Genomic DNA, 25,245 nt, shown 5'->3' with positions numbered 1-25,245 from the left:
TCCTGTGCCTGTAACCTGGGACTCCTCCAATGGGCTCTGCACTTACTGGAATGTCGCTGGCATCAACTGAATCTCACGGCTGTGCCCCAGTATCTGCATCAGCTCTGGGAAACCTTGTCCAGAGGCTCAGCATCTGACTGGGACTCAGCGAAGCCCTGGGGTCCAGCAGACCTCTGACCACTGACTCACTTCGATGTTCCTATCTCCACCTGATGTGCATCAGCAACTGTGTGTTGCTCACCAGATTGTGCCTCAGAAGCCTAATATCACCCACCAAGTTGTGTGTCTCTGCTCTTGAGAAGGTGGGGGTGATAGCTGTGATGTCTCGATGGTGGTCTCCTCGGAGCTCTCCTCGTAGGTGGCCTCCTGGGGAGATGACTCTGGATGGCCTGGTCCCATCAGCTGGAGATGGGGAGAGAATGGACATGTGGTCAGCGAGAGGAAAGGATCATATTGTCTGACATGAACAACTCACTTGGGACAGGCCACCTGTGTGAAGGGGCAATGGGTCCTCACCTCTTCGGCATAGGCCAACTTCACTGTTGGTTTCTGCTCTCTCTTCGGACAACCCCACGATTTCCAGGGCCTGTTGCTCATCGGGGGTAAGGACTTGGATCTCCACCCCGCCCATCTTTTGGCCCTTTCCCGCTTATTATGTGCTATCTTGACCTGTGGGGAAAAAGAGAGGGCTTTGTGAGCCACTTGCTTGATGGATCAGACAAGTCTATAGCAGGTGGCATGCGTCGGCCTGCAGCTGAGCATTACGGGGTTGTGCTGTGGGTGGAAGGTGGTTTTGAGGACCAAGAACGAAGACTGGATGTGGGGTGGGTGCGAGTGTGAGCCAGTGTTAGTGGGGTGGAGGGGGCGTTGGGAGGCACGCTACACAGTGGTTAGCATTGTAGCTTCACAGCGCCGGGGTCCCAGGTTCAATTCCCAGCCTGGGGCACTGTCTGTGTGGAGTCTGCAAGTTCTCCCCATGCCTGCGTGGGTTTCCTCCGGGTGGGAGTGAGTGGTGAGATACCGCTTATAATAAGCTCCCTCTTGTTAGGGGCGAGACGATGAGGCATGAGTCTGGCGAATCAGGCGGCGAGATAGCCAGTAATGGCGAGATACTCGTGGGTGCTTATTTTCGGCACTAAGTGCCGTTAAATACTGGCCGTGATCTCACCAATGCGGCCGTCAAGAAATACACTGCCAATCGCATCCAAAATGACACTTAGAAATATTTCCATTAAATCGCACCTGTTAATCATGGGCATGATTCTCCCCCACCCGCCGCACCAGATTTCTGGTGGAGCGTGTGGTGATCACAAGTTAACTAGATGCAATACAACTGAGCAAACACTAGAGGGGGCACGGGAGAGCCATATAAATAGACCGGGACAGGAAGTGAGGACACACTTCACAGAGGGCAGAACTTGGAGCAGGACACAAACACACCAGTAGTAACACTTGAGGTAGCCGTAGGTAACAGCTCTGAAGAGAGAACGAATTCACAATAAAGCATCTTCTCCACATTTGAGACTACGAGCTTTATTAAGTCACGAGGAACAACACATGGTACCCAGGAGTGGTTTCAGACGCTTACTACAGGACAACTCAGTGGCAGACACAGAAAGAACAAAATGGCATGGAAATCTCCTACTGGACATTCGACTTGGGAAGACATCGCTGATGGGCGGAAGTGCCTTGGATTCACACTTCAGCTGGACACAACTGGAAATGTAAAAAGTGTCTGGGAAACGTTTAAACAATGGTTCAATTACGGTATCATAGCATATGATGCAGAAGCAGCCTCAGACGAAATTAAAATAGCAATTCTCATCGAAGGACATGAAGCTACGAAAGTTTATAATGGATTTAAATACTCAAAAGGAGAAGACAGAAACAGCTTACAAACGATACTAAACAAATTTGAAGAGTACTGTAAGGAATTTGAACAGCAAGGCATGCTCAGAGGCCAAACTGCAGAGAGGCTGAGTGATGCAAAACTTAAAAAATCACGAAAAGAACAAGAAATCGCGAATGAAAAGTACAGATCAAAAAGAAGAAATAACATGAATTTTTCACAAAGCCAAAACGCTGAAATCCAGTCCAGATCGGAAAGAAAAGGTAACTTACAACTTTTAGGAAAAAAAAACGCTGAAATCCGCGAAAAAATGGCATCGGAGCACATTTTGCAGTCTCGGGCAAGCAAAAAACTACAAATTGCGTCTGCGCATGCGCCGGAACCGGAAGCCGCGCATGCGCAGTTAAAAAAAGGTCGCGTTGCCGATCGTAATGCGCATGCGCACGCCACGCATGCGCAGTCTAAAAAAGTTTTGGTCGCGGATCGTAATGCGCATGCGCAAGCCGCGCATGCGCAATGGAAACAAAACCGCACAGTGAAGGAGGAAGGCCGATTTGCGCATGCGCAATGCATTCCTGTGCGTGACATCATGACATCTGAGCATCCCGACCACGCCCACTTAAAAGGGAAATGCCCGAAAATTGAAAACAAGACACTTAAAGTGGTAAACACAAATTTTCTTGCCTCAGAACACAGAAAAACGCCTGAACTTAAACCAACAGTTAAAAACAACTTGCACAACACCCTGAAAAAAGCAGTCTGCACCACCCAAAGTGAAGAGAACAAAAAGAATTCCGAAACAACAAAAGATGATTTGTTTTTCGAAGATTACCTCTCAGACATGGCTGAGTCAGTCGGATATGCTTATCACAGCATCAGCGACACGGTCGCAAAGTTCAACACGAATCAACTCGTGGTAGAAGAAGCCAACCAAGATGATTTGGGTTTCAAAGAATACTACTCAGAGATGGCTGAGTTATTTGGATATGCTGATCGCAGCATCAGCGACACCGTTGCAAAGCTCAACACGAATCTACTCGTGGTAGATGAATCCAACACCATGATGCCATGGCAGCTCGTCGATACATTGGATGACAGCAATACCCAAGACGAAGATGACACCACACAGGGAGCACAGAAAGACTCCACAGAGCGAGCGATGACAAGCTCCACAGTGCGAGTGATGAAAGACTCCAACAGGGATGCAAGCAAACACTCCCTGGCGAACACCATGCATGAACAAGACCATGCAGGTAAACCCGCTGTATCTGAGCAACCGCAAGCAGACTATGAAAGTCTACCAAGCTCACATGAACAAGAAGAAGACAATGTACCTCTACCTACTGCATGCGAAAACAGTGACAAGCTGATCGCACTCGACGTACAGGATCACAGCGAGACTGACAGTTCTCAGCTTGTCTGTACAGAAGCACAGAGCGAAAACAGTGACAAGGTGATCACACTCGACGTACAGGATCACAGCGAGACTGACAGTTCTCAGCTTGTCTGTACAGAAGCACAGAGTCGGGCCACCCAACAGTCCAGAGAGACCACGCCAAAAGAAACCATGCAGATTTTGACTCCAGAAGAGGAGCACCTGGAGTCCAGTGAGACAACATCAACAGAAATCGTGAAGATTTTAACTCCAGAAGCGGAGCGCCAAGAATCCAGAGACACCGCGTCAAATGAAATCGAGAAGAATTTGACTCCAGAAGAGGAGCACCAAGACAGCAAAGATGAGGAATCAAATCCTCCACAAATGATTGATGTCACCAGCACCGATGCAACATCAGATCATTCGCACCACTCTCGAGACGAAATGCTCAATGACTCAAATTATCCACACGGGACACTCATAGAGTATAACAAGAAAATCAAAAGTCAAAAGAAGCACAGCAGAAACGAGAACAACAACAGCAAGAACAAAAGCAACATGAAGCGCGACAAGACCAACAACAATAGCAAGAAGCACAGCAGAAACGAGAACAACAACAGCAAGAACAAAAGCAACATGAAGCGCGACAAGACAAACAACAAAGTCAGGCACAAAGATAGCGACAACGACAGAGACAGAAACAACAAGAACGGCAACGAAAACAACAAAGTCAGGAACAACGACGGCGACAACACCAAAGACAGAAACGACAAAAACAGCAACAAGTACGGCAACGAAAACAACAAAGACGGGAACGACAGAAACAACAGCAATGAAACAACGACTTGTACACAATGGTACTACTCGGCACATGAAGGACAATGCCACAGCACACTGCAAAACGATGACAAGACTACAAACATGTCATGGGATGACAACGAATCGCACAAACTCACATCTGCTCCAGAACAAGCAAGCACGCCAGCATTCAAGGCAGATGAGATAATACATCGATACCACAAGCACAGAAAAAAGTCCATGTCAGTCAATATCAGTGGTTCGACCATACATCGATACCACAAGCACAGAAAAAAGTCCATGTCAGTCAATGTCAGTGATGTGACAATGCAAACACCTCGGGATGACGCATTGGGTACTTAAAAAATAACAAGGAACACCACCACGTCATCAACAACAAAAAGAAAAAAAACTGAACAAATTCATCAAGTTTGGACTCATAAATGTTTTATTAAGATTGGACTCATAAATACATTGGCTTTGTAAAAAAAATATGCAATAGCACCATCACTTGTATAGATACGCATATCATAAGTAACTGGTTGTATAATTTTCTTTAACGATGTACAGAAAATATGTAAAGGGAAAAAGGGGGATGTGGTGATCGTAGATTGACTAGATACAATACAATTCAGCAAACACTAGAGGGAGAGCTATAAATACACCGGGACAGGATGCACAATTTTCTTTAACGATGTACAGGAAATATGTAAAGAGAAAAAGGGGGATGTGGTGATCACAAGTTAACTAGATGCAATACAACTGAGCAAACACTAGAGGGAGCACGGGAGAGCCATATAAATAGACCGGGACAGGAAGTGAGGACACACTTCACAGAGGGCAGAACTTGGAGCAGGACACAAACACACCAGTAGTAACACTTGAGGTAGCCGTAGGTAACAGCTCTGAAGAGAGAACGAATTCACAATAAAGCATCTTCTCCACATTTGAGACTACGAGCTTTATTAAGTCACGAGGAACAACACAGAGCACACCCCAGGATTCTCCGTCTCGCCAGCCGGCCAATGTGGTTTCCCATTGTGGGCAGCCTTTGGGAAATCCCCAGGCTGCCGGTGAAATGGAGAATCCAGCCCCATGTCTTTATCCTTGTATTATACCCACCAAATGAGCTTGACTCCCTCATATCTTAAGTGTTGAACGAGCCCCTGGGATTTGTATTTATTTGTGACTCTGCATTGGCTATTTTGCTAATAATTGTTTAGCAATCTGTTTCAGTTAGGACACAGCAAGTAGTCATGTTCGATCAGTGTGACTCTGCAATCAATAGGTTAAAGGTCTGCTATTTAACAGCAACAAGCTAGCTTCATTTAAAAAGTACTTTAGTTCACTGTTGAGTTTCACAGTACAGGGGCTCTGGATTACTCTCACTATTGCAGTCAATGGACCAAATGTTTATTGGCCGCTCATTGCCCAGTCTACTCTGATTCCTCTGCTCTGAGTCATGTTCTGCATTCCAGCTATCCTAGAATGGCCTTCTCATCACAGATCACATCAAGTGATTCAATTACATTAATTCTATTAAGCCCTGAAGGTTCAGCTGGTTATGTAAGCGGAGAGGAGTCATACAGGTCTGCAAAATCCACAATCCAGTCCACCTTCTGCACTGTATTAGCTTAATTGAGCTGACCCAGAAGCAGGGTATTAAAATTGGGTCCCAAAATTGGGCAGAATTCCTGAATTTTGTCTTTACATTGCAATGACAAAAGCAACTTGCTTTAATCAGGGATTTCATATAGAAAAACATTTCAATATACTACACCGAAGCATACACAGACACAAATAATCACTGATCAAGGAGCTATTAAGAGAGATGACTTTACAACCCACATGGGTCTGACAGGGTCGGGATGATCCACTACCCCTGGAGATTGCAGAATACGAGCTCCCCGATAAAGGGATGGGGGACCCTTAACTAAGTCAATATGCCTTTGTATAAATAGAGTCAGCGAGTCAGGCAAAGACTAGAGAAGACCCAGTAGGGGACTACTGGAGTTGTACATCATAGTTACCGTGTTGAATAAAAATAAGTTTGTTTTTCTCTACAACCCGTTGTGGACTCCTTTCATTGTCCCTTACAAAAGGTTTAAACAGAGCTCTAAAGGAGAAGAGGGAGCCAGGATTTGAGTGATTGAGCCAGTAGAATTGAAGGATGAATGCCATAAAGGTTATGAGGGATGCACAAGAGGCCATTCAGAGGAACACACAGTTCTCAGCATTGTATTGATTAGAAATATACAAATATAGGGAGAGGGTGGTGTGGTAAACCTTGAAAGGGATTTGAACCTCTGCTTGTACATTTTCTGGAGGCATTGGAAGATTGGGAGCCATTGAAGGTCAGTAAAGAGCATAGTTGAGGAAATTTAGAGTGTGATAGGATATGGCCAACTATGACCCGAGCCAAAAAGATCCCAAGGTCAGGTGATGCAATGGACAAGTTGATTTTTTTTAAGCATTTACCTCTGGTCATTGTCTTACGTTTGTTACCGCGTCCAATCTAAGGGGTCATTCCGGGTAGGAACCAATTGTCAATTCTTGGGATATATCTGCATAGTAAAAGGAAATTTAAGCAGTGAGGAACTTTATTACCGTGTCATTATTGCACCTCCATCCATTATAATATCGATCCTTCAGATGTCTCAATGTTGATTTAACGGTATATTGTTAGTCTTTAATTATTTACAGATCTCAGGCTATTGTCATGCATGGAGCTGTTTCTCCGTGCAGTTCGGCTTCCAGAAAATTCCTTCTCTGAGTCTATTACAATGCGACTCTATACATCATACCTATTCTCCAGTCCCACATTAGCCCTCGCACTGCTGAGCAATTTACATCAAAATGGCATGGAGGCACATAACACAACACCTCTCCCCTTCTTCTCTGTACAAAATCTTCCTCCTTTCCAAAGGAATAACTATTTTCAATACAAATTTTATTTGTTATTCCTTCTACCCTCACCTCAAGCCTCCAACTTTATCAATTCTGAAGGTGTTGAGTCCTAACCATTCATCCACACCTCAAACTATCACATGTGAAGGAATGGTAGGAGTACTCTGTGTTTCCGCTGGTTATGTCCATTTGATTTGCTTTCTGCACTCCTTTAAGTGGCATTGCTTTTCATTAATAGCTCATCTGCTTTTTTTGGACACTGTGGGTTTATCCAATTCCTTTTAAAGGGAATGTGCACTCCATGCATTCCTGGATTTTATTTTATTTTTATGTGGTGTTTACCATGTTGTCACTGGATGTATATGTTTCGCAAATGGAAACTTCATGTCCACTTGTCTCACACTTTCAGCCAAACATTTGTTTGCTGTTTAATTTTCAAATCATTTTTCAAGCTTGAGAATCTTTTCATTCAGCTCAATTGTTCTTAGCACATCTGAGATACAGTGCTTTTCCTTCCACTAATGTCTTGCATTTCATGGCCAGATATACATTTTCTGATCTTTATTTCTGTCTGTTTTTTCTCCATCTGCAACATAACTTTGTCCTTGTCCTCCATTTTGATTTCACTGATGGCCAGATCTGTTGAAGTATTAATTCATTTCAGTTCTGTAATTTTGTAGCTCGTATCTTCATTATCCACTCGCTGTTCGGGAAGTTCCCTTGCTTTTCCGGTCAATACCTCCTCTGTTCCATTCAACTGCTCCTTCAGCTCTTTGGCCCTGCTGGAATATGGATGTTTGCTCAGTCTGGTTCTACAGAGTGATGTTAAATTTATTCTCCTTCTCTTCGTAGTACTCCAGAGAAATAAACTGTGACCAGAGGAATTATTTTAGCTGTGGTGGTATGCATCACTGTAAATACACAAGGGGTTAATGTAGATACACTAGGACACTGTAAATACACAAGGGGTTAATGGGAACACACTGCACCTAGCTAGACACTAGAGGGAGCACCAGAGACATGACACACAGACATTCAACCAATAGGTCAGTAAGATAGGACACGACCAATGGGCATTCAAGACACATACAGAGGTGACACTACCACAGGAGGGCATTACACCAACCCATATATAAGGACACAGCACACATGATCTTCCTCTTTCCAGTGGAGACACTTCGTCAGTACACAGGGCTGATTGAAACACATCACTCCCACAGCGTGGATTGTAGCAGACTGGTTAGACAGTCTGAGTAGCTATAGCAGGATTAACAGGAGAGTCGAATCCAAGTAGGAAAACGGTTAACAGTTTTATAAATGTGTTAAAGCTATCTCCAAGTCTGAACCTTCCTTTGTCAGAGCGCACATCAAGGAAGCAGCTTATGCTACATCAAGAGCATAACAAAACAATAGCATGTAAAGGTCAGTCAACATTTTTTCCTTTTCTTTGCAAAGCTCTCTTTCCTGTTAGTCAGCAAAGTCTCTGTGCATCTTGTGCGGTGCTTCCATTCTGCAGCTTAAAACGGTCGGCAATTCTTCATATTGCTGAATGGCCATGAATTTCTTTTGCATTTGGTCTTCAAAGAATAATGAACTGTTATTTTGACTCTTTCTTTTTTCTTGTTGACCTCTTGCCAACTCACTCTGGGTTTCAGTGCAACATCTCGTTAACTCAGCTTGAATCTTGTGCTTCCAATTTTCCAGTTCAGCTCCGATATCAATATTTTCCTGCAGAACAGTTTCAGTTTCATTTTACATGTTTTGATTCCTTCTTTTTATACCTCAAATAGCTTTCCTTCACTCACAGCCATCCACAGTTGCAGTTTGGGTACCGTGTTGGCATTTTTAAGAAAATCTATTTCTGAGCCATTCGGCTGCTTCCGAGCCATTTCTTTCTTCTGCACCAAATGCTTTGGCTTATGAGTTTCATTCTACTGGCATGGTCGGTAACCGTCTTATAGTTTCCTTGAAATTTGTCTTTGTCGATCTGGGGTCTTCTGTCTCCCTCGCACTGGGACCTGTTATTGCCCTTCTGGAGTCTCTTGTTGTCCTGGGTGCTATAAAGGGATTTTCTCTTTCTCTCTGGGGTATCTTGTTACCCTCAGTGCTTTATTGACAGCATGCTAGACCACTCTTTTGTCTGGTGTAGGCATTTCCTTATCCAAAATGCATCTGGCTCTTCTAATTTTCTGTTCATGGTTGTTTGCTTTGTCTTGTAGTTACAGTTTTCGATGTCGTTGCATTTTTATTTTTGTCTGGGCAGTAATTGATTTCTTTTCACTTCAGGCTGTCTCCAGCTATTAGTTTTCTCTCTGTTGTTAATGTGCTTTTTTGGGACTTGTAATACTCTCCGGCAATCGGACGCTATGGGCGGAACTCTCAGGTCCTAGGGCTAAGCGTTGATGCTGTCGTAAACGCCGAAGCGATCCTGCACCGCACAGGGGGCCAGCCAGGCACTGGAGGGCCTCACGATGCTCCAGCTGCCGATATGGCATCAGCACAGGCACCGCGGGTCCACGCGGGCATGCACGCCACGGCTGCGCGAGTTCACACATGCGCGTGGGTTGCCTTCTCCGCGCCGGCCCCGACGCAACATGGCGGAGACCTACAGGGGCCCGGCATGGAGGAACATTCGCCCCCCACTGGGATAAGCCCGCCTGCCGATCGGTAGGCCCTGCTCGCGGGCCAGGCCACCGTGGAGGCCCTCCCCGGGGTCGGATGCCCCCTCCCCCCAACCAGGCCGCCGCCGGCAGCATGAACGCTGCGGTTCCGCCGGATAGGACCACACGAGAACTACGCCTGCAGGACTCGGCGGGCACTCGGCCCATCGCGTGGGGAGGATAGCTGGAAGGGCCACATTAAGCGGGCCCCGACCAGTGCCGCGCCTTCGCCAATGTCATTGGAGAATCCTGTCCTTTATTTTAAAAATAGATTTCAAGACCTTTAAGACTTTCAAGGTAGGGATATTGCTTTTCATTGCAATTTTCATTTTTTTTTTTACCTCTGCAGATTCTCTTCTCTGACTGTCCTGCATTTTGGGAGACTCACCTTCTACTTGGGGTGTGTTGCTTTTATTTTTTATTTTAAAGGAAATTCTGCAGCAGTTTATGCCTCTTTTTTTTCTTTATGAACATTGCAGGCCCTTTTTAACTTGAACCTTGTGGGCTGACTGTCGTTTTCTCCCAGTAATTCTACCTTGCTATTTTGAGCTAGAGAGGATCGTAGCCATTGTGGGCCTTCTTAAAAACTGTTTTAAAACTGCAGCATGATTTAGCACGGTGGCACAGCGATTAGAATTGCTGCCTCACAGCATCATGACCCGGGTTCAAATCCGGCCTTGGGTGTCCGTCTGCGCGGACTCTGAATGTTCTCCACGTGTCTGCGTGGGTTTCCTCTGGGTGCTCCGGTTTCCTCCCACAGTCCAAAAAGATTGTCCAGGTTAGATGGATTGGCCATGTTAAAGTGCCACTTGTTATCCAAAGATGCACAGGTTGAGTGGCTTGGCCATGATCAATATGCGGCGTTACAGGAATAGGGCGGGGGGGTGGGGGGGGGGGGGTGGAACTGGGTGGAGTGCTCTTTTGTAGGATCGGTGCAGACTCACTGAGCTGAATGGCCTCCTTCAGCATTGTTGGGATTCTATGATTTTAACTTGCAATTTTCTTCCATCTTCTCTCAAGATATTTTGAACCCTGGGACTGCCATCCAGTCTGGAATGTAAACACAGCTTATTTTTTTGTATTTTTACCAACCATTTATTGAATGAACCAAATCCTTTGACTTTGCACCACTCAGAGTCTTGCCATTTTTGTCAGTTTCTCACCCATCTTGTTGATTTGAACAGGTGCTTTCACTCTGTGTCAGTCTGGGGTCACACAACATACATTCACCTGACTCTGGTGGATTCCTCAACTTCTACTGTAGTGAAGTGTAAGATTCTTAACCAGAGAGCCTCACTATCCTCTAAGGTCCTCACTCCCTACTTGGTTATCAATGACATGAAACAAACTACGAATGCATCTCTATGTGCAAAACCTTTATAAACCTAATAATCAGCAGGATGGGCTCCGACCTTCATTGTTTATTCAATGCAACGGCTGTGCAAATTTGGTTTCTATGAAGTTTTCAACAATCGTACAACACAAGTTGCTCAGTAAGACTTACACATAAGATGCTTCGTAAGACCCACTTGCAAGAGTTTGTCCTTGGGTGCTTGGTCCCCTGAGCGAATTCTTCCACAAGACTTCCAGTGACTGACTATATCACACTTCCTGGTTGCAGCTCCAACGTCCTTGAGAGTAATGGCTTCATTTCTCTTTCTGACCCTGGTCTCACGACATATAAAGTAATGTCTTAACTCGAGGCATCCAATTGGATTATCAATCTCACCCTTGTTGTGCAAAGTCCCCTGCATGTGGTAATTTCCAGCTCTGAACAGGGAGTGTCTCCTGCAAGCAATGGAAATGTAAGGCAGGAAGAAATCCATTCCCACATCCACAGACACTAATGTCTAGCTCAGTTTATGTAATCAGGTTGTCTGGTGGTTGGCCACCACCACAGTGGTAAGTCCTGACATGTCTTGGTCTGGTTGTGTGCATGCATGTCGTTGTCTGGTCTTTATTCTTTTAAAGTTCCACATAAGCCTAAGCATTAATGTCTTCAGTCAGAAATCTTCGTCCAATGTCATTTGCACCCAATGTTGCTATCATCCAGTTTTAAGCTCAGGACGTTGGTCAACCTCACATCTGGTTACATTTTAACACGCATGTAAAGAAAATATATATTAAGAGGAAACAAAGGAGGACCTTACAGCATCACAGGAATACAAAAAATATCAAAGTGCCTCACAGAACTGTTTCTTTAATTTTTCTTCTTCAGTTCACAAATATCTAGTTCAGCATCAGCTGCTTTTAGTTCTTCATACCTTGGGACACTGTGCTGGCTTTCTTGTTTAAAATGCCGGCTTTCATATCACTGCTGCTCACAATGTTGAATGATGATCCCACCACTGTCACTGTGTTGTAAAATGGGCGGAAATTCTCCAGTCATTGCGATTCTCTTTTCCTGCTGGCAGTGCATCACCACCAGCAGGTTTCATTAAGTGGGGTGGTTTCAATGGGCAATCCCATTTACTTGCGGTGGGTGGATAGGATCCAGCCTTCAGCGAATGGTGCGCAGCCGAGAAACATGCAACTGGGGGACCGGAGAATCACGCTAGTTATATAGCTTCTGTGGTGTCGCATCAATGAAGAGACTTTTATATGCATGCTTAGCAGCACTAGGGACCCGGGTTTGGTTCCAACCTCAGGTGACTGTATGGCGTTTACACATTCTCACCGCGTCTACATGGGTTTCCTCTGGGTGCTCCAGTTTCCTCCCAGAGTGCAAAGGTGTGCAGGTTAGGTGGATTGGCCTTGCTAAATTGCCCCTTCGTGTCCAAAGACTAGGTGGGGTTACGGGGATAGGGCGGGGGATTGAGCTGAGGCAGGGTGCTCTTTCAGAGGGTTGGTGCAGATTTGATGAACCAAATGGCCATCTTCTGGACTACAGGGATTCAACATGGACCACTTAATTTTCTGAATAGTCTTTAACTATTTACAGATCTAAGGTTACTCTCATGTATGATGCTGCTTTTCTGTGAAGGTTCGTTTCCAGAGAGTTCTCTCTGCGAGTCTATTATCATATGACCCTATACTCTATGATCCTTGGAAATATATCGCCGTTCCTTCACTGCGGTTGGGTCAAAATCCTGGAACTCCCTCCCTAACAGCTCGGTGGGTGAACCTACACCTCAGGGACTGCAGCGGTTCAAGAAGGCAGCTCACCACCAATTTCTGAAGGGCAACAAGGGATGGGCAATAAATGCAGGCATAACCAGTGATGCCCAAGTCCTGTAAATGAATTTTAAAAACCATCATATTCTGGGTGATGCCATTCTCCAGTCCCATATTAACCCTTGCTCTGCTGAGCATCTTTCCATTACAATGGCATACAGACATATAATGCAGCACCACCCACTGCACAATCCCTGATCTCCCCTACAATGAAGACCCCAGAAATCCTGAAGGAACTTCACGAGACTGGGGAAGAACACAATGGAGGACTGGGGAACAGGGAGAGTGTAAGGGAAAGCCGTGGAAATAACATACCCTACCTGTGGGTACTTTTTGTCATCAGACAGTTTCTCTAATGGAAGTTTGAATTTTAAAGTATACCATTAGAGTTAGTTAATTTTTCATTTTAAAAATCAAACCCCGTGATTCAAATTTTTGTTTAATCCTGATAACTTTAAAAACTAGTGGCATAAAAATATTAAATATTCATTAGAGAGATTATGAGATACGTTGAGTGAAAGATGTTCTGACATTTACATGCACACACTGCTTTGTTTAAAATGTCGTTGCCATTTTAAATGAGGTATAATAATGTACCTAAAATACTTCTGTTAAAATAGAATACCAGAGAGTCGCTGACATCACATATTGTGATTGTGCTGCCTGAAAAGATTTTTTGAGGGCATGACTAAAAATTTGATCGTTTCATCCAAATCATCCTTGTGGGTTTCAGATATCTCTGGTCCATCTCTTGCACAATGAGCAAGGGAGTGTCTGACCTGTGTAGCACACACACAGGGAACTCACTGCTTTGTGGGAGAGGGGTGAGAGGGTGTGTTTCAGGTAACTTTATGGAGGAATGATCTACATTGCAATCATCAAAACGTTACAGCCTGAGATACAGAATCAGACCACCAATGACTGTCACCGACAGGAACTGCAGAAGGGCTAATACAAAATCATATGTCAGATGTCATGCCTTTGATCTTTCTCAGTGAAGCAACTGCTGGAGGTGCTATGATCTGAAGGACCGCCTCTACCACATGATCAAGCAGATCTTTCGGAACATGACAAGTCTGTAGTGATCTATCTGAGTGTTTGCTGGGTCTACCTGCTGAAGATATAGTCCCAGAACCCTTTATAACAGAAGGAAGGGCATGTCATTACCTTGCCCTTAATCCTTTCTAGAAGGTGGGATGGGATGGGAAAATTTGAGACCGTACCCAAGCTGCCGATGCAACCTTGGTACGGCATGGATAATTAAACTAATGAACAAGAATTAAACAAATTTATCACCAGTTCTTCCAGCCACATCACAGAAGGCAGTATAATTTAATTTCTCTCCATTCATGCTTGAGCTCAGATATACCACCTTTGCGGTTCATTTTAGATAGATGCCTGGTCATTTAAAAAATACTAGTGCTGGCCCCTTTCGGCAACTGAACATCTGGGACGGGATTCTCTGCAACCCAATGCCGAAAATGTGATCAGCGATTGGGCAGAGACTAGCTTCCGACGCCGGAATCGGGGCAAGCGGCGGTTGCCGATGCTCCGCCCCTCCAAATCGGCGTCATCGGGCCGCGCGCTGCGCGTAGTCACAATGATGTTGGCGCATCATCAGCCCGCCCAGCCACGATACTCCGCCCTCGATGCACCGAGTTCCCGACGGCGACGGCCATGTGTAGTCCCAGTGGTCAGGAACCTGGCGTGCCGGCTGCGGACAATGTCCAGCACCGCCACACTCGGCCGGGATCCATGCTGCTGGCCGGGATCTTCTGCTACAGCTAGGGGGAGTGTGGGGGGGGGGGGGGGTGGGCTGTGGGGTCGGCATGGGCGGGTATACGGACCAGCACGGCCAGCGCAATGTTTCCTGGAGGCATTGGCGTGCACGGCTACAGCTTGTCAGCCCTGCGCATGCGCTGCCCGGGAACCTGTGATTCTCTGGCCATTCTCCGCGTGATCCGCGCGTGCTCCACGTGACAGCAGTGCTGACCATTCACCGGTACCGGAATCAGTGAGGGATTTGCAATGATTTCCCCGTCAATGGATTCTCCGTTGGCGCCTGCACTTAGCAGCAAAATCAGAAAATTCAGAACCTGATTTGGTGAATGACAAGAGAATTCATCCAATGGACCAATGACATCCAAATTTGCGACTAGCATGGGACGAGTTCAGAAGCATTTGGTATATGTAGTGGATGCTCTAGCAAGTGCCCTTCTCAAGCTAGTGCACTATGCGGGTCATGCATAGGGGTGGCATGGTGGCACAGTGGTTAGCACTGCTGTCTCACAGCACCAGGATTCAATTCCAGCCTTGGGTGACTGTGTGGAGTTTGTACATTCTCCCCATGTCTGCGTGGGTTTCCTCTGGATGCTCCAGTTTTTCCCACAGTACAAATATGTGCAGGTTAGGTGGATTGGCCATGCTAAATTGCCCCATTGCGACCTAGGATGTGTAAATTAGTTGAGGTTACGGGGATGGGGGGAGAAGGAGTGACCTTCGATAAGCTAGTCCTTCAGATACACGATTGGCTGAATGACCTCCGTCTGTGCTGTTGGAATTCAATATAATTGCACATCCCAGAGAGAGCAATTTGCTTCTGTAATATTATCTCCAGCAGAGTGGCTTCGCATTTCATACCACACGTGTTTGAAGAGTTACGCAGCTAAAATGCTCCTGTTGAGAAAGGGAAGGCATACCATCTAGACATCATAAAAAAAATTTCATATCGATAATATTTTTTTCTAGTGGCCACCGTCATTAAATATTCATGCAATGTATTTTAATCAGGAATCAAGTGACATCTGGGAAATTTTGACTTATTTCGAATTTCAATAAGTCAATCTATATGAGGGGACCACTTAAAATATATATGCGCAGGAAGTCTTCAACAAAAGATTATTTGAAATTACTAATTTGATTGTTGTATTTTTTGTTGCTTGTGTCCTTCCCATTTTTTTGCTTTGGAAGTTCCAACTGCTCACACCTTTGAGAGCATCTGCCGTGGTCCTACCTTTGAAATATACATAATAACATGTCCAGCAGATAAGGAACAAACCCAATGTGCTATACTTTGTTAAACTAATTTCAACTACTCGGCTTGGCAAAAAGAGTAATATATATATATATATTATATCGTAATATAACACCGGTTAGGTGGATTGGGTCTGCTGAATTGCCCCCAGGTGGGGTTGCGGGAATGGGGTGGAGGATGGGGCCTGGGTGGGGTGCTCTTTCGGAGGGTGGGTGCGGACATGATGGGCCAAATGGCCTACTCCGCACTGTGGGGATTCTATGTCTTAAAAGCAGTCATCAGGACTTCCCGCATGTTGAATAACTGCTCAATTTTGAAAATGAACCACCAATCAAAAGCAAAGAAAAATAATCACACAAGCTTGAATCGCATCTTTTCCCAACTGAGAACTGATGAAATGTGCTAAATTTCTTCCAAATTAGCCAAGCACAGTTATACAGCTGGATTTACGAGAACAACTACCACATCGGAAGTGGATAAAAGTTGTTCACTTTTCTTATCGCATTAGTATTGAATGCAAACAATCTAATTTATAAAATATAACATGCCCTATTAGATTTTTTACCAATGGAGCTTAACCTGACTGGAGTTGAACACAAAGTGAAGAAGATTTAGAATTTGTGTGGAAAATTGCATGGGGAACCTAAAATGTTTCACATTCAATATTATAAATTTCTAATGCACTTTTGGGCTTGAGAAGAGACAAACACATTAAAAAGAAGGTGCTGTGTTGTTCCTCGTGTCTTAATAAAGCTTGTAGTCTCAAATGTGGAGAAGATGCTTTATTGTGAATTTGTTCTCTCTTCAGAGTTTAACATACGGCTACCTCAAGTGCTGCCTGCCTGCCTGCCTGCTTGTGTGTCTGTCCTTCTATCAGTTCTGCCTTCCGTGAAGTGTGTCCTCACTTCCTGTCCCGGTGTATTTATATGGCTCTCCCGTGCTCCCTCTAGTATTTGCTCAGTTGTATTGCATCTAGTTAACTTGTGATCACCACATCCCCCTTTTTCTCTTTACTTATTTTCTGTACATCGTTAAAGAAAATTGTACATCCTGTCCCGGTGTATTTATAGCTCTCCCTCTAGTGTTTTCTCAGTTGTATTGCATCTAGTTAACTTGTGATCACCACAGGTGCAAATTATACCATGAAGAGTCATGTTGAAATTATAAAAATATAAAAGCATAAGAAACTGGAGCAGGAGTAGGCTATATGGCTCTTGAACTTTGCTCCACCTTTCAGCAAGATACTGAACTTTCCTTCTCTATCGCCCCACCAATTTCCATAGTGTCCTAAAATGTATTAATCTCTGTTCAGAATGCGCTCAAGAACTGAGCATCCACAGCCTTTGAAATAAAATATTCCAAAGGGCCCGAGTGAAGGAATTTATTCCCCATTGGCAGCACGGTAGCATTGTGGATAGCACAATCGCTTCACAGCTCCAGGGTCCCAGGTTCGATTCCGGCTTGGGTCACTGTCTGTGTGGAGTCTGCACATCCTCCCCGTGTGTGTGTGGGTTTCCTCTGGGTGCTCCGGTTTCCTCCCACAGTCCAAAGATGTGCAGGTTAGGTGGATTGGCCATGATAAATTGCCCTTAGTGTCCAAAATTGCCCTTAGTGTTGGGTGGGGTTACTGGGTTATGGGGATAGAGTGGAGGTGTTGACCTTGGGTAGGATGCTCTTTCCAAGAGCCGGTGCAGACTCGATGGGCCGAATGGCCTCCTTCTGCACTGTAAATTCTATGTAATCTATCTATGTAATTGAGTTTGAAATAGTCAACTCCTTGGGCGGGATTCTCTCACCCTGGGTTCGGGCCGGAGAAACGGCGAGACCGGCGCAAATCGCGCCATGCCGCCCCGACGCTGTTCCGCCGATTCGTGGTCTGGCCCACGATCGGGGCCTACTGATAGGCGGGCCGGCCTCTCGGCCTGGGAGCCTCTTTTGTTCTACGCTGGCCCCTGTAGCCCTACGCCATTTTGCATTGGGGCCAGCCCGGAGAAGGGAGACACTGCGCATGCGCACGTTGGTGCCGGTCCCAATGCACATACGCACATTGGCGCCGGTGCCACTGCGCATGCGCTGACCCGCGCCGCCCATCTGATGATGGGGATTGGCTGCTGGAGTGGCGTGGGGCACTCCAGTGCCATGCTGGTCCCCTGTAGGGGTCAGAATTTCTGCTCCTGAGGGCATGTTGACGCCGTCAAGAAACGCGATGGCATTTATGACACTTAGCCTTAGGATCACACAATTCCGCCCCTTATCTATGACACTTGGGTTAATTTTTTACTTCAGATTCAGCATCGTCCCCACCAAGCCCCCCACTGTGTGCCAAATTGACATGTTCTTGTTGTTTTAAGCCTGTGTTTAACATCACCACATTAAACTGATTTATAATTATTTCTCTGTGACTTTTGTGCTCTTTATCTAGATTTCTTAATGATTTCAGTCAGTTGCATTTTCTGAAGATTAATACGAAATCATATCAGTTTAAATTTAGCAAATAATTAAATACAAATCCAAGGATTTATTTATAATTGTCAATTATTCTGGGTGGAGTGTGGACAATATCCCCGTGTCTGCATGGGTTTCCTCCGGATGCTCCGGTTTCCTCCCATAGTCCAAAGATGTGCAGGATAGGTGGATTGCTAAATTGCCCCTTTGTATCCAAAAAGGTTATGTGGGGTTACAGGGATAGGGCGGGGGAGTGGGCTTAGGTGGGATGCTCCTTCAGAGGGTCAGTGCAGACTCAGTGGGCTGAATGGTCTCCTTATGCACTGCAGGGATTCGATGATAGGATTCTGTGAACATCACAAGAATAGAAAGCATTAGAAATGCCCATCACATCTGGCGACAGCATTGGTGGAGAGAGAAACAGAGTTAGCATTTCAGCTCATCATGAACTTTCATCAAAACTGGTCACAAACTTGAAATATTGGGTGGAATTTTCCTGGTCACATTGGGGCTGACTTCGAGATGAGACTGGGAGGAATATCTGAGACAGAAGTGTTGAGTCTGTGACCCACTGAGGGTCAAGCCTGGTAGGTCCCAGGGCCATGGTTTACCTGCGGCTGGCCTGTGAGCCAACAAGGCCTCCTGTTTGCACTGCAACATCTCCCACATCCCTCCCAGCCTCACCCATCTGATCCACAGCCATCAATGTGTCACAGCATCTGTTGCAAGCTATCCTCAGGGGTACCCTTGCAACTGTTACGACCCCCTCAGGGGCTAAACCCAATATTGTATACGGTTCCCCATCTACACCCTGAAGTACAAACTCCCCAGATGATTTGGGGGGGGGGGGGCAGAACCTCCCCCCAATTGGGAGGAACCTTACAGGATATAAAACCTGACCTGAGGGTGATCCTGGGGAGTGAAGTGTAAAGTCATTATAATATTGTGAGTAGGGCAAATAAACCTAGTTGTTATCCTGCCTACCTGGTGTAATATGAAGTCCTTACCTTTGGCTATGACACTGGCGACAGGGATAAAGTGGAGCTTTATTTAGGGTTGGAGAGGCCACCTCCCTAGGCAGAACGATGGTGCTTATTGATAAGCTGGAACCATTAGATGCTGACACTGATGATTGGACCCAATACGTCGAGCGGGTACAGCAGTTTTTTTGGACAAACACCATCGGAGGTGATGAAAGGTCACACTGCTAACCACCATCGACAGTCCAACCTATACTTTAAATAAAAGCCTTGCCTACGCAGACAAGCCGGACACGCTACTGTTCTCAACGCTGGTTGACTTGGTCGAAAAGCATATAAAATGCAGCCCCCAATCGTGGTCCGGAGGTACCGTTTTCACATGGCCTCACAGGCCCCGACCAAATCCAATAGACAGTTTATGGCATGCCTGCAGACGCTACTAATTTGGGGACTCCTTGGCCGAATCCCTGTGGGACAATTGGTCTGTGAGCTACGGGAACGAGAGACGCAATGCAACTTACTGATAGAGACCCTCCTGACCCTCCAGAGAGCAGTAGACATCACAATCTCCAGGGAGAGTGCTGAGTGCGCCCTCCAGGAACTCCAGGGCCAAGTGGACCTCACTATTGGCCATCAACAGGATCGCAGGCTGGCTGCAACTGCAAGTGATCGACTGGGGTTTTCGCGATGAGGAACCCGACGCAGGTACCACGGCCACCACTGCGACTCACCCCTGAGCAACCGTGAAGTTTCCCCCAACCCAATGCTCCAGGATGGCAGCTGACGAAATTGAGTGAGAAACCGCCACCAGGGATGCAGCACTTGGAGATCATGTGGGGGCGCCATTCCCCAGCAACAGACCAGTCACTAATCCCTCCTCCGCTCCAGAGGCTGGACGTACTACGTGGATGAAATGAAAATGAAAATGAAAATCGCTTATTGTCACAAGTAGGCCTCAAATGAAGTTACTGTGAAAAGCCCCTAGTCGCCACATTCCGGCACTTGTTTGGGGAGGCCAGTACGGGAATTGAACCATGCTGCTGGCCTGCCTTAGTCTGCTTTAAAAGCCAGCTATTTAGCCCTGTGCTAAACCAACCCCTAGATGACCCTGCCGCTGCACTGTGTAACAGGCACCAATCCATTTCACGTTTCAGATAAATGGCCACCTCACCGAGATGGAACTCGACACCGGGGCGGCGGTTTTGCTGATCAGCCATTGGACATCCGCAATCCGTACCAACCTCCGGAAGCTGGAACTTCGGGACATGGGAACCAGGTTGGTCACTTATACTGTGGGGCCCTTGGCCAACGAGGGCACTGCCCATCTGCCCGTAATATATGTGGATCAATCATCATACTTGCCATTGGCAGTGGTCTGGGGTGCAGGACCCAGCTTGAAGGGACCGCAATTGGCTTCGCCACCTGAGGTTTGATTAGCAGCACGTATATCGGATGTACTCCCATGGGATGGAAGAAGTGTTGGCCAAGTTTCCGGGAGGCTTCATCCATAAAGAGAGCAATGGCCATGATCAGATTGGATGTGAATGCTCAACCCCTGTATTTGCACGTTTGTCTTATGCACTGCGCCCCAAGGTCAACCTTGAGCTGGATCCGTTAGAGATTTGGGCATCATCTGCTTTGTCCACTTTGCGGATTGAGCCATACCAGCAGTCCTGGTATTGAAGCCCGATGGATCCATATGACTCTGCGGCAACGACAAAACGACCATGAACCGGGTATCCCACCTTGACCATTACCTGATCCCGCGTATCGAGGACCTATGTGCTAAGCTCAGCTGGGGCAAGATGTTCATGAAACTTAACCAGGGGCTGGTTTAGCACAGTGGGCTAAACAGCTGGTTTGTAATGCAGAACAAAGCAAGCAGTGCGGGTTCAATTCCCATAGTGGCCTCCCCGAACAGGCGTCAGAATGTGGCAACTATGGGCTTTTCACAGTAACTTCATTGAATCCTACTTGTGACAACAAGCGATTATTATTGTTATTATTATTATATGAGCCACGCATACCTACAGTTGATACTGGATCTGGAGTGCTGAAAATTCGGAACGATTAGCACTCATGGGGGGGCTATACGAATATACTCAGTTGCTGTTGGGGGTTTCCTCGGCGTGCGCATTTTTCCAGCGCGTCATGGTAAACATCTTGAGGGGTTTGCTAAGGGTAGCCATATACCTCAACAGAGTCCTAATTAAAGCACCCTCAGAAATGGAACATGTGGAAAATCTCACAGAAGTCCTCGAGAGGTTTGAACAGGCCAGAATCTGCCGCCGAAGGGAGAAATGCATTTTTCATTCCCCTGAGGTCACTTACTTGAGTTACCAGGTGGACAGCCCAGGCCTCCATCCAGTGGAGGACAAGGTGAGGGCAATCTGACAGGCCTACATCCCTTCCCTCATGACCAGATGGAGCTCCGCTGGTCAACTACTATGGAAAATGTATACGCAGAATAAATTTGCTCAACCCACTCCACCAGCTCTTAACAAAAGGGCAGCGATGGTTCTGGGGCCCCTTGTACCAGAAGGCCTTCCAGGAGGTCAAGTGGCACCTATCGTCAAACGAACTACTCACACACTTCGACCCATCGTAGCCGGTGCTCCTCATTTGCAACACCTCACCTTATGGCGTTAGACCAGTCCTGGTGCAACGAATGCCCAACAGCTCAGAACGGCCAACAGACTTCACTTTCTGCATGTTTGCTGATGCCGAGTTAAATTATGTGCAAGAAGAAAAAATTACTTGGGAAACAAGACTGGCTCGCTTTCTCTTCAGCTACCTTACAACACCGCATTCCACCACCAGGGATTCACCAAAGGAATTGCTCATGTGACGACGGCTCAGAACTCGCCTCAGCCTCGTATTCCCCGATGTTGGTGCAGGTATCCACCAACAACAGGATCTCCCCGAGGCGGATCCACATCGGCGTTTGGTACTACACAATTTCGAGCTGGACAACATGGCCTACGTGCAAAATTGCGCGCTGGAGCAACATAGACCCTGGCTTGATCCTCCGAGCGATGGACCCGATCTCCGACATGGTCCAGATGTAAGGGAATGAAGCCAACCACCAGCTTGACCACATTTGACGACGCACGCAAGAACCGTTGGAGCTAAGTCAGGGAGCCTCGACCAGGGTCCAGCCATAATCCTCTTTACAGCCTAGGAAGACCACCGAGGCACCGCTGGAGCCAGAGCACCTCTTGGCACCGCTGCCACCTGTCAGACATCAGGAAGCCAAGGTACCCGATGCACACGCAGGGCCATCCAATGATGACAACAACAACAATGGCTCCGAAATGGACTCTACCCTGCCCGACAACAGCATACCTGTGCCGTTTGCACCAACACCTTTGCCGGCCAAGCCACTCCCACCTCGGGGCTCTTCACGAAAATGGTGGTCACCAGTGTGCAACCTGCCTCCTGGACTGACCTTACCACCACTGGACCACCGTCCACTTCCCAAACAGCCGAGGGAACCATTACCTGAAGCAATGGACATTTCTCCAGACCTGAAGGGGTGGGATTGTACGACCCCCTCAGGGTCCAAACGCTATATTGTATGTGATTCCCCTCCTACAACTTGGAGTACGAGCTCCGCAGGTGCCTGGGGCGGGGGGAGCTTTCCCCCCTAATTGGGAGGAACTTCACAGGATATAAACCCTGACCTGGGAGCTGATCAGGGAGGGTGACCCTATGGGGTAAGGAGTCATGCAATTGTAGTATTGTAGTTTTGTGAGTAGAGTAAATAAACCAAGTTGTTATCCTGCCTACATGGTATGGTATGAAGTCCTTCCCTTCGGCTATCATACAACGGTGGCTCAGTTTTTTTTTGGGAGGGGATGTAACCAGGATACATCAAGAGTGAGGTGCCCTCAAGAGTGAGGTGCCTTCACGTTCCCCCTCTGACCGTGGCAGCAACCATCCTTCCATGTTTGCAGGACCGTGACTGGACTTGTAGCTGCAGGGACTCACCTGCCATCCTTAATTGGATGGACTTGGAGTTGACCTCTTTATTGGTTGCCTCCAAGGAGATCTCACAGCCAGGAGCCCTGATAGGTCGAGCAGGGTCTGAACCCACAAATGGCCCTGATGCACCCTCGCAGCCGATGGACAGAAAATTCCACCCATTAAACCTCTTTCTTTCAGCTTTATTTCTGCCAGACCAGTTCAGTATTTCCAACATTTGTTGTGTTTGTTTCAGATCTCCAAAGTCCAGAGTATTTCTTGGGGGGGATTCTCTGGCCCTGCCTCTGTCAATGAGATTTCCCATTCAAACCACCCCACACCGCCAGGAAACCCAAAGGGCATGGATGCACTGCCAATAGGAGCAGAGAATCCTGTCGTCAGCGAACAGCCAGAGGATTCAGACCTTTGTTTTCCTACCAGCTGAACATACTTTCTTTTACACAGGTAGAAGACTTCCTATTTGTTAGTGCTCTTTGGGGGGGTTTAAACTAATTCAGCAGGGGCATGGGAACCTGGATTGTAGTTTAGGGGTACGGGAGATTGAGAGTATAGAGGCCAGGAGCACAGATTTGACTTCGCAGGAGGGTGCCAGTGTTCAGGTAGGTGGTTTGAAGTGTGTCTACTTCAATGCCAGGAGTATACGAAATAAGGTAGGGGAACTGTCAGCATGGGTGGGTACCTGGGACTTCGAAGTTGTGGCCATTTCAGAGACATGGATAGAGCAGGGACAGGAATGGTTGTTGCAGGTTCCGGGGTTTAGGTGTTTTAGTAAGCTCAGAGAAGGGGGCAAAAGAGGGGGAGGTGTGGCGCTGCTAGTCAAGGACAGTATTACGGTGGCGGAAAGGATGCTAGATGGGGACTCTTCTTCTGAGGTAGTATGGGCTGAGGTTAGAAACAGGAAAGGAGAGGTCACCCTGTTGGGAGTTTTCTATAGGCCACCTAATAGTTCTAGGGATGTAGAGGAAAGGATGGCGAAGATGATTCTGGAAAAGAGCAAAAGTAACAGGGTAGTTGTTATGGGAGACTTTAACTTTCCAAATATTGACTGGAAAAGATATAGTTCGAGTACATTAGATGGGTCGTTCTTTGTACAATGTGTGCAGGAGGGTTTCCTGACACAATATGTTGACAGGCCAACAAGAGGCGAGGCCACCTTGGATTTGGTTTTGGGTAATGAACCAGGCCAGGTGTTAGACCTGGAGGTAGGTGAGCACTTTGGAAACAGTGACCACAATTCGGTGACCTTTACGTTAGTGATGGAAAGGGATAAGTATACCCCGCAGGGCAAGAGTTGTAGCTGGGGGAAGGGCAATTATGATGCCATTAGACATGACTTAGGATGTGTTGGTTGGAGAAGTAGGCTGCAAGGGTTGGGCACACTGGATATGTGGAGCTTGTTCAAGGAACAGCTATTGCATGTTCTTGATAAGTACGTACCAGTCAGGCAGGGAGGAAGGGGTCGAGCGAGGGAACCGTGGTTTACCAAAAAAGTGGAATCTCTTGTTAAGAGGAAGAAGGAGGCCTATGTGAAGATGAGGCGTGAAGTTTCAGTTGGGGCGCTTGATAGTTACAAGGAAGCGAGGAAGGATCTAAAGAGAGAGCTGAGACGAGCAAGGAGGGGACATGAGAAGTCTTTGGCAGGTAGGATCAAGGAAAACCCAAAAGCTTTCTATAGGTATGTCAGGAATAAAAGAATGACTAGGGTAAGAGTAGGGCCAGTCAAGGACAGTGGTGGGAAGTTGTGTGTGGAGGCTGAGGAGATAAGCGAGATACTAAATGAATACTTTTCGTCAGTATTCACTCAAGAAAAAGATAATATTGTGGAGGAGAATGCTGAGACCCAGGCTATTAGAATAGATGGCATTGAGGTGCGTAGGGAAGAAGTGTTGGCAATTCTGGACAAGGTGAAAATAGATAAGTCCCCGGGGCCGGATGGGATTTATCCTAGGATTCTCTGGGAAGCCAGGGAAGAGATTGCTGAGCCTTTGGCTTTGATTTTTAGGTCATCATTGGCTACAGGAATAGTGCCAGAGGACTGG

Source organism: Scyliorhinus canicula, chromosome 19, assembly GCF_902713615.1.
Source record: "Scyliorhinus canicula chromosome 19, sScyCan1.1, whole genome shotgun sequence".
Taxonomy (NCBI): Eukaryota; Metazoa; Chordata; class Chondrichthyes; order Carcharhiniformes; family Scyliorhinidae; genus Scyliorhinus; species Scyliorhinus canicula.
The sequence above is the reverse complement of the archived record's forward strand: the minus strand, read 5'-3'. Positions refer to the sequence as shown.